The sequence below is a fragment of the Vigna unguiculata genome, chromosome 6 (assembly GCF_037176805.1).
Source record: "Vigna unguiculata cultivar grain cowpea cultivar isolate G323 ecotype 2 chromosome 6, ASM3717680v1, whole genome shotgun sequence".
Lineage (NCBI taxonomy): Eukaryota > Viridiplantae > Streptophyta > Magnoliopsida > Fabales > Fabaceae > Vigna > Vigna unguiculata.
In genome coordinates this window covers 30,255,523-30,267,446 of record NC_140797.1, presented here as the reverse complement: position 1 = coordinate 30,267,446, position 11,924 = coordinate 30,255,523, and positions in this window count along the sequence as shown.

The following is an 11,924-nucleotide window of genomic DNA, read 5'->3' as shown; positions in this document are numbered from 1 at the left end:
TTACCAACTTACCTTTAAGTCCTATTTATAGTTTCTTAAACTTGATTACTGACTTATTTACCTTAATTATATGGATCTATATGATTATTGGCGTTACTGCCCGACCGACATGGTCATACAGTTGCACATTACTCGACCACGACTTTGCGGCCTAATCATCGAACGAGAATGGCAAGTCATGGTCAGTGTTTTCAAGCTTGACATTGTACAATTACGCTTGTTCGGGAAGTGGATGGTTTACTTTCAAGGAGAATAAAAGCATCTAAGAAGGATCTCAATGTGATTTGTAGTTTGTTATTGACAAAGCAAATGTGTCCATAGGCCTGCTTGATCGGGTCCTACGGCCTGGGGCTGATCGGTTGTTGACCCGTTAATATCACTCGGAGAAATTGCCATACCAATTAGCCACAACTTCAAGCCCCAACCGTTGGATCACAAGACAACTGACGATGGAGTGTGGTGTTGGAGTGTGATGTTTATGGCTTTTGCGCCGATTGGCGTTGTACAATTTTCTTTTTGCGTCAATTGGCTCTTGTGGGGAATCGACCCCATGGTATAAATATATTTTTTAAATATATTTTTTAAATATATTAAAATATCATAGATCAAAATTCATAGCATTTCAAATTACATTCTTCCAATGTATGAGAAAATTCAAAATTTTCTTGGAAGATTTGATAATGTTAGGATCCAATTACAAGGCTTGAGATTTTACTCCCACATATAAAGTATGTGGTTCCAATATAAGGCTCTTATAACCTTGTGTTCTTCCACCATAATTGGCTTACTGTAAAATATCAAAGGCAAAACAAATCCTATAGCATGTTAAATTTAATAGTTATGACTTAGAATGAAAGAGAAAAGGTCGAAAGTTGTATATGGAATAAGCTAATTACAGTATTCACATCAACAATAATGTAGTGCCCTTTAAATTGGATGCTCTACACTTTCATAAATGTAATACCTAACTTGGTGGTATCATATTCCACTTGTTCCAAGTCTTTTGAATGAGGAGAGTTCCAATTGTTCTAGACTTCCAATTGCATTTATGTTTTTTGTAGGACCTCTTTTCTTCTTCGTGGGGTGGTAATATAACTCCCGCATGATGTATGTGTTCCTTTATCTCACCTTAGTGATTTAATTTCAAGGTCTAAAAAGGAGTTGGATGCATCACCATTAGTTTGGTAAGTTTGATCATGATCAGGATTATTTGATTTTGGATATTGGACTTAGATTCTATTGGTCATAATTCACGTTACCTCATGAGGGTGGATGATCAAACAAACTAATGATCAATGCGTGTATGTATTGTGTCCCTTGCCAGCATAGTAATTGCTTATGTTGGTGATGGTAATTTCCACACTTAACCAATTTATGGTTCATGTTGCCTTGTCATTGGAAGGTATTATCATTAACTTGTTGACTCTAGCTACAGATCGATGTAGCTTGGAAGGGTTTGAGATGAGCACTCCTTTGACCAAGTTTGTTGATCGATTGGTAGGGGCTCCGTTGGAGCCAACCCTTAACCAATCGATGTAGCTTGGTATGGGTTATTGACGAACGCTTAGTTAAGCAGTCGACAAGTTGAGGCCGAAAAAGGCTGAGAGGTCAAGGCTGAGAGCTTGAGGACAAACATAGCAAAGAGATCGAGGCTAAGAGGTTGAGGCCGAATGGTCGAGAGGCCAAATGGTTGAGGTCGAATGGTCGAGTAGCCGATATCGAATGGCCGAGCTTAATTTCAAGGCCGATGTCGAGTGGCCAATGCCAAATGTTCGAGAGGCCGAATGGCGGAGGCCAAACGACCAAGATGTCAAGATTGAAAAGTCGACAAAGAAATCAAGGCCAAAAGGTTGAGGTCGAATGGTTGAGGTTGAATGGTCAATCTGTCAAGACTAAAAAGTCGACAAATATCGAGGCCAAGAGGTTGAGGTCGAATGGCTAATGCTGAATGGTTGATGCCGAATGGACAATGCCGAGTGGCCAATGTCGAATGGTCGAGCTTAATTGCATAGCTGAGTGGCCAAGTGGCCGAATGGTTGAGGTCGAATGGCCGATGCCGAACGACCGAGCTGTCAAGATTGAAAAGTCAATAGAGAAATCGAGGGCAAGAGGTTAGGGCTGAATGGCCAAGCCAAATGGATGAGGCTAAACGATGTTAAACTGTAAAAACTGAAAAGTCGACAGAGAAGTTGAGGTCGAACGACCGAGAGACCGAATGGTTGAGGCTGAATGGCCGAGTTGTTAAGACTGAAAAGTCAACAAAAATCGAGGCCAAGAGGTTGAGGTCGAATCGCCAAGAGGTCGAATGAGACTGATAGGTTGAATTTCAAGTTCCTTGTGGTTACAATAAGAGTAATAGAAATGCTCGCTCGGCCCAACGGTGGGAAAATGTTTCGAGTGTGTGCTGGTTGAGTCTCTAAAGCTCCAAGCTAGCTAGTCCTGCGACGTTCCTTTCTCTTGTTTGTTTGGTCTCCAAGGTCTCTCATTCGTCCAAAGCTGCTTGGATGGTTGGTACCTAAAGAAGGTACTTCAATGCTAAAGTCAGTAGATGACTGATTGTTAAGACTTTGACAAGTGTACTAAGTCGTGCAAGTAGTAACCGGTAAGACCGGGATATTGTTTCCCAAGAGACTCGTGTATACTAAATAATTGTGTAATTAGTGACTAATTTAAACTAAAGAATAAATCCATAATTTGGGTTTTGTGTGCAAAAAAGTAAATATTTCATAAACAAGTAAAAGGTGAACTTGAATATTTTTGGAAACTCTAGAAGATGGAAAAGACTAGAAATGCAATGGATTGATATTGTTGGGGTTAGACTTCACCTACTTCACTCTCATGTATATAAAACAATAAAACTCTTCTTCATTAAATTACTAATGTCAACCCACAAGTCCATTCAAACCTTAATCCCTTAGTTTAATGAACCTAGGTTTCCTTATTAAGAGTCAATTCCTTGAATCCCTAAATAAGCAAACCCGCTTTACAAACTAGGGTTTAAGACAACTAATGGGTCAAGTTTCATTCCTAGATACAAGTTCCATTAGGTATCTTGTTCCAATTCTAGGTTTCAAGAGAAATTTTCCAATACCTAATGACGCAAATATCATGCAATGAATGGTTAAAACAAAGCAAGCTTTAAGTAAATAAACAAGGATACTAGAAATTAATGGAAGAAGCATATATATATATATATATATATATATATATATATATATATATATATATATATATATATATTCAAATCATCCACAAATACATGAAAATTCAGTGGCTACATCTAACCCCAACAAAAATGGGTTTAGCTCTCCATTGTCATGGAGAGCCCAAACTTACAAAATGGAAGTGGAAGAGGGAAGAGATACAAAGAAGAAGGGATAGTTTCCACTAGTCCTAGTAGACCTCCAAGTGCTCCAAAACATGTTGCTCGAGCTCCAAACTGTCCAAGATGGGGTTCCCCTTGCGAAAACACAAGAAAAAGGGCCAACTTGCCACATTAGCAAAACTGGCGCCTGGCGAAAGCCTCTCACCGCCAGGCGCGAGCCACCAAAATAGTGTTGAAAACCATCGTCTTCGCCCGATGGTGTCCAGGTGCCACCAGGCTGTGAGCAATTGGAAGCCTGGCTGACGCCTGGCGCTTGCATTGTGTCGCCAGGCACTTCCTGTTGACATTTTTTATCTTCTCTTTGCTATTTCGGGTCACTCATTTGTATGGGATTTTGGAACAAAGCTTCCAATCTATAAATAGACACAAAAATGGGGATTAGTGGTATATTTAGATCAATGTAACCCAAAATGTATTTATTTACAAAAGTAAGGTAAAATTGAGGATTAAGTAGGTTAAAAGCTTTGGAAGAGATGATTTTGCTAATAAAATGTAGCTTGGATAATGGTAAAAATTAACATTATCACTGATCAGAAGGGTATTAAGTGTTATAATGCATTTGTGTAAAACCATACCTTACACCTTTATTTATAGTTGGTGTTATGAGCTTTTACCTTTTTTTGGCCTAATCATGGCCCAATCATATCTGAATTAACATTAGTTGATTAATTCATTATTAATCCAATTTTTATTCTACAACCGATTAGCTAGGATGATCAGCTAAGGATGATCGGCCAAGGATAATCGGCATAGAAGATCAGACACGACCTGGATTATGTATTTTATATATATATATATATATATATATATATATATATATATATATATATATATATATATATATATATATATATATATATATATTACATTTTACATGTTTCAATAAAAGGTCCCCGAATATACCAATAGTAGTTGGCAAGTGGTGTTTTCACATCGTAAAAAACTTAAAGTTTTAAATATATTTTTAACTATTGTGGAAAATTCATGTCGAACTTTTTTAAGTTGTGGATGTCTTACTTTTAACAAGATTTACACGAATATAGTACTCGTATTTTCTACTTAATATATACTCAGAATGATGTATGTGACACAAATCAACTCTTCAAAATCATGTCATATAATCAAGATAACGTAAGAGTTACTAAGATTTATTTAAATTTCAATGGTCTTCATTTTTAAGAATTTGCTTGCTGATATTTTCATTGATATTTTTCAGTATCATGACATACGATAGTAATGCATTGTTTAAAGTTGAATTGTTCTGGTTTGTACAAGTTGAAAATTTTGGATTTGTATTACTATGCACAAATGATGAGCAATTTTAAGATTAACAACTAGAACCGTAAAAATGGTTCCGACTGATTTATTTGGGTAAGTTTATCTTGTATATAGTAAGATGAGGATAAAGTGTTTGAGAAAATGATTCTGTCACAATGTCACCAATTGATACTCATCTTCCTTGCACTCTGGTATTCATGTTTTATAACTAAGGGTTAAATATGTTTTTGGTCCCTCAAGTTTTAGTGAATTTTAGAATTAGTCCCTCATCAAAACTTTATACCAATTTAGTCCTTCATCTTTCAAAATGTGTGAATTTAGTCTTTTTAACCAAATTTTGTTAAGTTTATCTAATGTTTCAAGCGCATTTCATGATAGTATTTAAGTTAACATTGAAGCAAAAATGTGTCAAACAGTGTAAATAATTTAAATACTATCATGAAATGCATTTGAAACGTCAGATAAACTTAACAAAATTTGGTTAAAAGGACTAAATTCACGTATTTTGAAAGAAGACTAAATTGGTCAAAAATTTTGATGAGGGACTAATTGCAAATTTCACTGAAACTTAAAGGACAAAAACATATTTAACCCTATAACTAATAATATAACACCTTTTTTCGGCATATGATTTTCATTCCAATGGGGACACATGATCCTTCCACTTTTCCAATAGGGTCCATACGTCACAAGGAGTAGAGGCACCTACTTGGTCCTTCCCCCTCTTCTCTTTTGTTTTTCAGAAAAGGTGTGGTGCATGCAAGTGAAATAGTAGAACACTATTTTTATTGCGACTCAGAAAATGGCCCACTGACCAATGGAATGGGTGAGTCGTAACAAAGGAAGAAGGGACATTGATAACAATGAAAAAGAACATGACAAAACAAAATTTGAGGAGGTTGGCTTTAAAAGTTAAAAATTCTCTTCAGACTTATTCTCCTGTTACAAAATTTTATCTGAAAAATATATATCCGTATAGTTTGTAGGTAATAATAGAGGATTATTGATTTGGATGAATCATAACAGGGTACGCATTATCTATCCACGATAAAATGAGCAAATCATTGATTAGGAGTATAACTCATGTCACTTAATTACTGATTCTGAAATAACACCCAAAAAATTCAACAAAGAAATTTTTCAACTGAACAATGATTTTATAAGAAAAGTTCTGATGGGAAGAAAACTTAAGCTTATCTTAGAGAAAATTATTGTTCGAAACGTATCTAAATCATAACAATGGTCAAATATGAGGATAATTTCTTTCTCTGACGGTATTTAACAAAAAAAACAAAATTGATATAACTGTCTTGTTCCTTGTCTATTACTCGTAAAGTTAACAATCATGGTTGGGTTCCTAATGGAGACGCATTTCATGGCTTAAAATGGATAATTTAAGTATATAATAACGTGAAGGACAAATAAACCCCTTATGTAGAGCAACTAGTATTTCTACCGTGCAACGGGATATTGAATTTTAAAATTAAAAATTATAGTATATTTATTAAATTAATTTAAAATTATAAAAGTATAATTAAATTTAATATTAATTTTATTTTATAAAATTTAATAATAATATTTTAATCGATTTTATGATAAAAATGTATTTAAGTTATTTATATATATTTTTAATAATATATTATATATAACTATTTTAAATAATATATTAAGATTTAGTTAATTAAAATTAAGAAATCAAATTTAATTTTAAATGAAATATTGAGTAAAAATGTAGTAAAATATAATAGTTAATTCTCTAATAATAAAAATGATGGACGATATAGAAATTGTTGAGTAGACTTAATAAAGATACAAACGTTAGACGATACAAAAATTGTGAAGAGCAAACGATATAAAGTTACAAATGATAGATCGTGCATATAAATGTAATGTTTAATTAGTTAAATAGTACTCACTCTCTTCAGATGTATCAGTTTGGTACCCGCTTTTAAAAATGTGTCAATCGAGTCTCAACTTTTGAAAAAATGTCTCAATTAGGTTTCTTTCACTCTTGTAAGTATTTTAAATATCGATATCGTTAATAGCGTTAATACTTTTTTTCTCAAAGGGACCTAATTGAGAAATCTTTTCCAAAGTTGGGACCCAATTGACACATTTTTAAAAGCAGATATCAAACTAACATATCCGAACAAAAGTGAGTATTATCCGACTAATTACACCTAAATATAAATAGTAGATTCTTTAAAGATACAAATGTTAGACTCAAAACAAAATACAAATAGTAAACAACCAAAACTTACAAAATGTAGACTATGTAGACAAATATAAATAGTACACTATGCAAAAATACAAAGGTTAGACGTCTGGTAAACTCCTTTATTGGAGTCCTTTTTTCACAATTTTTTTAGATTTTGAATTTCAAATTTTAACATTGCTCCCATATTTTATATCTTTTAAAATTTAGAATTTAAATTCAAACTTTATTATTATATATTTTGAATTTCAAATTTGACAATATATATCCTAATTTAGAAAAAAAAATATTGAAATCGAGATCATTAGTGATTTTGATATCTTTAAAAATTTTAAGAATGTATAATTTTAACTTGTAATGATATACCAATGTCTATGTTATAAAAATTATTTTTTAAATTATTGTTTAAGTTTGTGTAAAATGTCAAAAATATGTGAAAATTATTTAAAAATATTTAAAAATTCACATTTAAATTTTACAATTATTTATTTATTATTCTACACCATATTTTAGTTATTTTTACTATTGTTATTATTATATTAGGACTAATATGTTAATATATTATTATATTATTAAGAAACACGGAGCTTTTGTTCCTAAACTGTTTATTTTTTATATCATATTTTTAACTTTTATTATTTTTAATTGTGAATATTAATGTATTTCCATTAAATTTTTTCAATTTATCATTTTCTAGATGTTGATAATATATTAAATACGAACATTTCTTATAAGTTAAAAATATTTTAAAGTTGTTTAGAGACATTATAAGAATCTATTAAAAAAACCTACACTATTTTACATTTTTTCTTTTAAATGTCAAAATTCAAATTTTATTGATATATTTTTAGTTTAATTAGTCAAATAGTACCCACTTTCATTTGAAAATTTCAATTTGATAATTGCTTTTAGAGAAAATGTTAGTGTATATATTTCGAATTCCAATTTTCACAATATATGAATCTTAATCTTGCAATAATATTGAAATTGAAATAGTTAATTATTTCCATATCTTTAAAAGTTTAAAAAATTTATAATTTTTATTTTTTACCTTATATTTTAATTATATTAATATTATTATATTTTATATTTACATTATTACATATTATTATATTTTATAATATATTATTATATCATTATGGGTGATCAAATTTTTTGAATATTTGAATTTATATATTTTTATCAGAAATATTAAAGTATTTATTACAAAAATTAACTTTTTGTATATATTTTTCATTTTTTATTTTAAATGTTAAATTTAAATTTTGTTATCACATTCTTTTTCTTTTATTGTCTATTACGATTTCAAATTTGAATCCAAAATTTATTAATATTATTATATATATTATGATTAATTTTTCACAACTTAAAACTAAAGAACGATTTGATTTTCAATGAATTAATTTTAAAATTTAATCTAAAAACACACAGATAGAATATATTACCTAATATTACCTACTGCTTTATGTTTAAGAAAATCAACTATAAGAAAAGTTCGGTTTCGAAGAACATTAAATGAAAAAAAATAATTTCCAATGTAAATTCAATGTAATGTAATATTATATAAAAATATAAAATGATAATATTACATTAATTCTACATAAATATAAATTTATTCTTAAATTAATATTTAAATTTAATCATAAATTGATATAAAGTTAAGAATACAATCATAATCAGTAATATTAGATCAATCAGTTTTCAAACACATTAATAGAAGAAGATTTTGGTTTCCAATGCAATATTTTAAAACCATAATTGATATAAAGTTAAGAATACGACTGTAATAAGTAATATTAGATCAATCGGTTTTCAAGCACATTGATAGTAGAAGATTTTGAATTTTGTATTAATCATTAACGGTAAATAAAAAAGCAGATAACATCTCCAAAAAACAACATGATGATATAAAAATTTTATATTTTTTATATACTTAAAATTGATAAATAATATTTTTTGTGAATGTCTTAAACTCTAATTATATATTTGATTGATACTTCATGATTCATTGAGTCCTACAAATCATGATTGTTGTTGTTCATAATAAATAGAGTCATAATTCAAAATGTAAAATTCTTGGAAGACGAAAAGTTTTTCATTTATTCTTTATATTTTTTACATTATATTGGAAGACGTAAGTGTTGATTTATGAAGCTGATTCGATAAGCTACGTTGATATTTAACAAGATTTTTGAAACCTCTATCAAGCTTTCTTCAAAAGGTAGGTAGATTTTTAAAATATTTTCCATTTAAATTTTTAATACAGTAAATTCATATATAACATTGCAATGAGAAACACAAAAATTTGTTGGTTTTTAATATTTAATGTTATTTAATGACGAAGACATTCATCTTTGATAAGTTGTAAAAATATATCTTGGAAGTAGGGTTGGAAAAAACTGAAAAGTTCTTTGAGAGGTTGAAAAAATATACTTTAGAAGTGGTGTTGGAAAAAACTGGAAAATTGTTTTAGTTCTTCTTAACATCTTTATATTTTTGGAAGATGAAAAATATAAATATATTTTTCAGTAAGCTAGGTAAAAAAAACAAAGTCTTAATTTTTAATTTGGTAATTAAATATATTTAAGGTAAGTAATTTTATTTGCATTTATTAATATTGTTATTAATTATTAAGAAACTATTAATTGATCGAATTTTAAGAAAAGTGTAATATGTAATGACTATTTTTAGAATAAATTAATAAAATACATAATTTTTCTGTAGAAGATGAGAAAATATTAATACTTATATAAAAAATATTTGTTAGTTATAAATCTTTCTTCTTCTTTGAATTTTTTTAAAAGTCAATGTTATCATTAATGAGATAAATTCATTGAGTCAGAACTTTATTTTAATTTTGTTTGTTCAAAAATTTAAAAACTTGGATTATGCCTTTATAATTTATATATATTATAAAAATAAAATGTAGTTTATGTTTTGCATTTACTTCACTATAAAAATTTTGAAATAGTAAATATTATCTTATTAAATAAGATTTAATATTATATTTTAAAGTATTCACTCTCGATGCTACAAAATATTTTAGTCGTGTAATATCCGTAAATTCCACACAAAATCCTAATTAATTTATTATATTACAATTTTTAATTAGATTTATTTTATAAAAATTAGCTACCTTCTCCAAGAAACTTTGTAAAAGTTTCTAAAGTTGTTATTTTGTAATATTTACTTCAAAATATTAATTATGAAGACCACCAATTATGTATTTTTTGGGACAATGCACATTAGAACTCAAAACAGTATTGTTAACTTTGCAATTGTATATAATTATATATTAGATTAGATAATATTGGAAATTTTGGTCATTCAAAATGACTTTTACTCTATGGGAAGGTGAGAAGATTTTTGGAGCCAGTATAAACTTTTTCAAGAAGGTATGTAGATTTTTTAAAACATTTTTCATTTAAAATTATAATACAATAAATTCAAATATAACATTGTATTGAGACACTAAAAAAGTTGTTGGCTTCTTCATAATTAATGCTAATTAATTATAAAAATGTGTTGGAAGAGACAAAATTTTATCTTGAAAGTAGTGTTGAAAGAAACTGAAAAATTGTTTTTTTTTTCTCCTCAACATCTTTTAATTTTTTGAAGATGAAAAGTATTTTTTGAAAAGTATAAAAAACATATTCAGTAAGCCAAATAAAAAAAACAAAAGTCTTAATTTTTAATTTGGTAAATAAATATATTTAAAGTAAATAATTTTATTTGCATTTGTTATTATTATTTCAAATTTTAAATCCAAACATTATTATTTAATATGTTAAAAGAGATTTCTCACTTAATTAAAAGACAGAGAACATCTTCTTTCCAATAAACTAATTTTGAAATTTAGTTTCAAAAAACATTTTATAATGCATTATAACGTATATTTGAATATGTATTTGTGAATATCGTATATATTTGAATATTTCAAATATATATATATATATATATATATATATATATATATATATATATATATATATATATATATATATATATATATATATATTTTAACGCAGAATAAATTTATTAATAAAAGTGTGTAATCGTTCTTTACTTTTATTTTTGTGAATATCGTTTTTTTGTTTATTGACAAATTAATAAAAGTATATGTATTTCTTATATATTATATATAATAAATATTTATTTATTTCTCTTTCTATCTTTATTCTTTATTATAATTTAATTGTTGTTTACTATTCACTATTTATTCATTTATCTATAATATTTACGTTTATTAATGGTTAAACTTAAAACTCAAAAGAATATTGTTAGCTTTGCAATTGTACATAATATTATGTATTACATATTAGATTAGATACCATTAGATATTTGGTAATTCAAAATGACTTTTACTTGATGGGAATGTGAAAAGATTTTTGAAACCAGTGTAAAACTTTTTCAAGAAAGTAGGTAAATTTTTTAAAGTATTTTTCATTTAAAATTATAATACAATAAATTCAAATATAACATTGTATTGAGACACAAAACCTTGTTGGTTTCTTCATAATTAATGCTAATTAATGACAAAAAGACATTGGAAGAGACCAAAGTTTACATTGGAAGTAATGTTGGAAAAAACTGAAAAGTTATTTTTCTTCTTCTCAACATCTTTTAATATTTGGAGGATGAAAAGTAAGATTTGAAAACTATATAAACTTCTTCGGTAAGCTAGGTAAAATAAAAGTAAAAGTCTTAATTTTTAAGTTGGTAAATAAATAACTTTAAAGTAAGTAATTTTATTTTCATTTATTATTATTATTATTAATTAATTAATAAGAAATTATTAATTGATCATATTAAAAAAATGTGTAATATTTAATGATTATTCTTAAAACAAAAATTATAAAATACCTAATTTTGTCTATAGAAAGGAGAAACTATTATTATTTATATAAAAATATTTGATAATTACAATCTGAGTCATTATGTTTTTCTTTTAATTTTAAATTATAATTTTTTTTTCTACTATGAAAATTTTAGAATGTGTGTTATGGGTTTAACATATTAAACATTAAGAAATATTTATTGGAGCAT